We start from the raw sequence: 5,000 nt of genomic DNA, 5'->3' as shown, positions 1-5,000 counted from the left end.
ACACACACACACACACACACACACACACACACACACACAAACATCTCATCTCTGAAACAACAGCCACATCCAAGTATCAATCATCCCCAGTATAGTTCCATAATCCCCTGCCAGCCAGCCACAGATGACTCCTAATCCTGCAACGAGCCACTCGCTGCACACTGACACCATGTGTCATCTTAACCTGTCTCTCTCTCTCTATCTGTCTCAAACAAACAAACACACACACACACACACACACACACACTGCCTGTCAATCAATCATGCATACACACATACACAAAAGCTAACTGCTCTGAGCTACACAACATGCTTGTCATCTTGTCACCGTCATACACCTCTCTCTCTCTCCCACACACCCACACACAGCTAGTATGCAATAATTTCTTGAATGACAAAGAATGACTTCATTAATGATTTAGAGCTACCCCTCTATAGATATAGTACACAAAAACAAAACAAAACAAACACGCAAAGGGTTAGCATGAGGCAAGAGCAGCAGGGCACTTGTGAGTCTCACAGCTCATTCTGGTGAGGGCAAAAAAAAAAAAAAAACCACTGGCGATTGCCTTATGCCGTGGCTCGGAGGATTGGCACAAGTAGTCAGACTCTGGGGCACTCACTGGGGGAGATGTGCCGTCACTGGCAGCCTGTGTGTGCAATCACGGGTAAAAATGACACAAAACTGTTGAAACTGGCTGACCAACGTACCGTATATAGAGGTGAGATTAAGAGAATACAGGAAGTGAAGCTTGGAATCGGGGCCCAGTTTTTCAACAAAAAAAAAATCTGGATCAAAATCATCGAGATCTGGAAATTCCATCTGACTTTTATGCCAGTTTTTGTTAAAGGAACATTGGATTGGATCACTGTGATGCAAATACCTAATTTCAGAATTACCAAATCCTGTTTATCAGATTTTTAAATAGATCCCACACCAAGTTCAAAGTTTTGAAAGACCCAAAGGGCAGGTTTGATCCAGATCAAATGTAGAATCGGATTACATGATCTGATTTGATTTCAGAATCCTTCTTTTGCTTCTGAAAAACAAATTTCCAAGATTTTCGTCCAATCCGTTATCTGAAATCCCACCAGATTATTTTTGAAAAACTGGGCCCTGAACTGAAGATGACTAGGGGCCTGATAGGTCATGTGACACATGTAGTGTGAAATAGGGAGCACACAAACACAATGGGAGAGAAGTGTTGTCATTGACTTAAAGGTTACTGGCTGAAAACGTAGAGGAAATCACTGAAACAGAGAGAGGCTTGGGGTTTTGGTGAGGCCAAGACGTGTGTCTCGCAGAGTCTAACGTATCACGACTCGGTTTGCCAAAGGTTAACGGTCGCCAGGCCGAGGAGGTCAGGTGTGTTCTCAGGTGTGATTTTACCCCCCCTGCATGCAGAGTCAGGCTAGAGGCAGAAGCTTCTACAAAGAGGCTCACTGAAAGAACATGGAGACAGAAGTGCCTCTTGTTTTGGGTGATGCCTCAAGACCATTATCTCATTTCCAGCTGGAAAACAAGTTGGCATGCTAGTGTGAGTGTGTACTGTGTACATGTTTGTCTATGTGTGTGTGTGTGTGTGTGTGTGTGTGTGTGTTGTGCATTCATCTAAATCAGATGATGTCGCTTGTTTTGCCAGTGATATGAGGAACGCCTATTCGGTGTAATACAGTTGAGGTGGAGAGAAACACACGCACACGCAAATGCACATGCACACACACACACACACACACAAACACACACAAAGTTAGCAGGTATACTCTGTACACAAACTAATAATCTCCCTACACACACCATGACAGTAGAATGTCCAGTAAAAGACTACACGCAGCCATTACATTGAAAGCCTTTCAAGACGACCGTAGAAAAAAGGATCTACTAGAGCCATGATGAAGATCACATATTCCTACATATCACACCCTGCCAGGGAAACTGTAGAAGGTCCTCTTGGGTCAGAGCAGAGAGAAGCGTAACTGTAAACCTGACCGCCCTGACCCCTTTGTCTCTCGGGGGTTGCTGCACTGTGATGATCTTATCAGCTGTCTGTGTGATTGACAGATGACATCAGCTCCGAGGAGTGACCTAGATGCACTAAAGATGTGGGTTGGGTGACAGCGAGCAGAGAGCTGGTGAGAGAGAGTGTGACACACACACACACACACACACACACACACAGACTTTTACACAAGTGTGAGTAAGAGAAAGAAAAACGACTGCACACAACCTTCACACCTAATAGCAATTCCATGAATTGTATGTGTGTGTGTGTAAGTGTGGATGTGTGTATGTGTGTGTGTGTGTGTGTATGTGCATGTATGACAGAGACGAGTACTTATTGCATCTCCCATAACAACCGCAGCTAGAAATAAATCAACGCCTCTCATTTCTCTCCCAGTTGTAAACGAGGGAGCTGAGAAAAAGAAATATCCATACATCACCTCTACTCCTCTTCCTTCCTTTCTCTCTCTCTCTCTCTCTCTCTCTCTCTCTCTCTATTGTAGCACAGTACTGAGCATAACACTGAGCGGTCTTTGTGCAGTGGCAGTGTCCCCTCTGTGTTCTTTACAGGGGACACAGTCGTGAAGACTCTTAAACAACAGCAGCAGCAGCAGCAGCAGCAGCAGCAGGATGAGAAGTGCTCCTATGGGACTGAGCTCAAGTGAATCACCTCACAAGAGTGTGAATTAACGGCGCTAACGAGGAGCACTCGCTTCACTCAGTCAGGACAACTGTCACCTCTAACCCGCTTTTGTCTACACATAACATCTATGGAGCCTACATGTATAGGAAGTATCAACCCCCTTGGATATTTCCCCTTTTATTGATTTTATAAGTGGAATCATAGTCAACATCATTGCCATTTTTTATGTAAATCCTTGTTAAAAAATAAATAAAGGGGAAATCCCATATCTACAGCTGAAGCTTTTAACTCCTTCAGAGTTGTCATAAAGCCCTACTGCACTTTTTGCAGTTCCTAGAAAATACAGTACAGTTCATAGAAACACTTTTCAAGCATTCGGACAGCATGGAACTGGGGATTTAGGAGTTCCTCTGACTGATAGTTTCCTCGTTTATTGCCTTCATAAGTGGAAACATGGTCAATATAATTTGTCCTCTTGACAAGAAATGAACTACAAAGTCATGCTATTCAATGTTCCTGGAACACTTTTTTTTCACACATTCAGACAGCATGGAACTGGGGATTAAAGATCTGACCGCAGCTCTCATACAGTAGCTTGCCAAGGCAGCAGAGTGGCATTTTTAAAAAATCTCGGTAAAAAAAAATTCAGCTTTTGTATGAATTTGCTTAACATAAATACTGCACGACCATGAGCTTCTAGTTTGTTAATGGACTTCAGTAGCTAGTAACTAAATAGCAATGCTGTCCATGTCATTACTTTCATAATTTCATTGTAATACAAATATACACACTATATGTGTATGCCTCCTAATTTTCACACACACACACACACACACACACACACACACACACACACACACACACACACACACACACACACACACACACACACACACACACACACACACACACACACACTCACACACACACACACACATATATATATAGAAACATGTGCACACATATGTGAGATCATTCTGATAAGAGAGAGCAGAGAAATGATCTGCCACCTGCATGCCTCGAGATGACACAAAGATATGTGCCACTATCAGCACTGGCATGCTGTGCACTCAAACTGTGCCTGGAACCTGACAGGTGGCTTTACACTGTAAACAAGTGGCTGTGTAGACGGCCTGATGTCCAACGCGCTCCTTTTTTGTACTAATTTCTCAATTTCCTTCCATCAGCTTTCACCTCTGCCCACTTTCTCTCATAACCCTCAACACCACCTGTCCTCTTCAGCCCCCTATACCCTGTCCCCCGTCCCCATCCCCTCAGGTTTAGGTGCTGCTGTGCTGGGAGAACTGTCGATAACAGCAGGAGGAAAAGGAGGAGGAGGAGGAGGAAGAGAGGAAAAAGAGGAGAGGGACTAGAGGACTTTGGGGGGGATGATGAGGAAGAGGAGGCTGAGGAAGAGGGAGAGCAGTGCGGTCCACAGAGGAGAGTCCTGCCAGTTTTAACAGCTGCTGCAGCGCTACACTGAGACAGCAACCGTCTCAGGCTGGTGCACACCAACAGCGTGACACAACGCCTGCCTGTCTATAGAACACTTGTGCGTGCGTGTGTGTGTGTGTGGAGACATACTGTGTCTGTGTGTATCTGTCTATCTGTCTATGTCTGTGCTTGTTTGTGCATGACGGAGAGAAAATATCTAATTGTGTGTGTGTGTGTGTGTCTGTGTGTGTGTGTATATATGTGTGTGTGTGTGTGTGTGTGTTTGTATGTGTGTGTGTGTGTGTGTGTGTGTGTGTCCACTACCATGTCTACATGCCATTTGGATTTCCCATGATGGTCAGCTATCCAGACGCTAACCCAGTCATCCGTGAACAATAAGTGGACATAGCTGTGTTTTGTCTGTCTTTAAAATATGATTCTGTTGATGAAAGGGGCCATTGTTGCTCACTCTATAAGCTGCTGAGAAAAACCAGGGTGAGCTGAGGTTTATGACAGCGTCCTTGTCTTCTATGTCAAGAGTGACTAAAAAAACCCATGTAAACAGCAATCGTGTAGTAAGTATAAAACTCTTAACATTACCTGACGGATCCTTGTTTTTCTAGTTCCTAACTTTGTACTGGTTATAGATCTACTACCTACGAGATTCTATATAATGTCAGAGAGTTGAGCGCTTCTGCGTTTGATGGGAGAGAGGTCAGAACAAGAAAAGAATTTCCCTTTCATGCAGATAAACAAACACACACACACATACACAGACATACGCACACACACTATTCAACATACTGTAAGCAAAGCCCAGGTGGGTGATAGCTACCGGTACAAGTAATCTTTCAAAAATGGTGTTCTTTCCATCATGCATGTCATGTGCGTGTCACACACATACACACAAGAACAAAAAGT

The 5,000-nt window shown here is 44.0% G+C and overlaps 1 protein-coding gene across 3 annotated transcripts in view; it reads right to left on the bottom strand.

Annotated features, from left to right (window-relative positions):
- The window catches only part of LOC134092929 (AMP deaminase 2-like), a 64,055-nt gene that overhangs the window by 28,983 nt on the left and 30,072 nt on the right, over window positions 1-5,000 (bottom strand). The window lies entirely within an intron of this gene.

This window comes from Sardina pilchardus, chromosome 9 (assembly GCF_963854185.1).
Source record: "Sardina pilchardus chromosome 9, fSarPil1.1, whole genome shotgun sequence".
Taxonomy (NCBI): Eukaryota; Metazoa; Chordata; class Actinopteri; order Clupeiformes; family Clupeidae; genus Sardina; species Sardina pilchardus.
The sequence above is the reverse complement of the archived record's forward strand: the minus strand, read 5'-3'. Positions and strand labels throughout refer to the sequence as shown.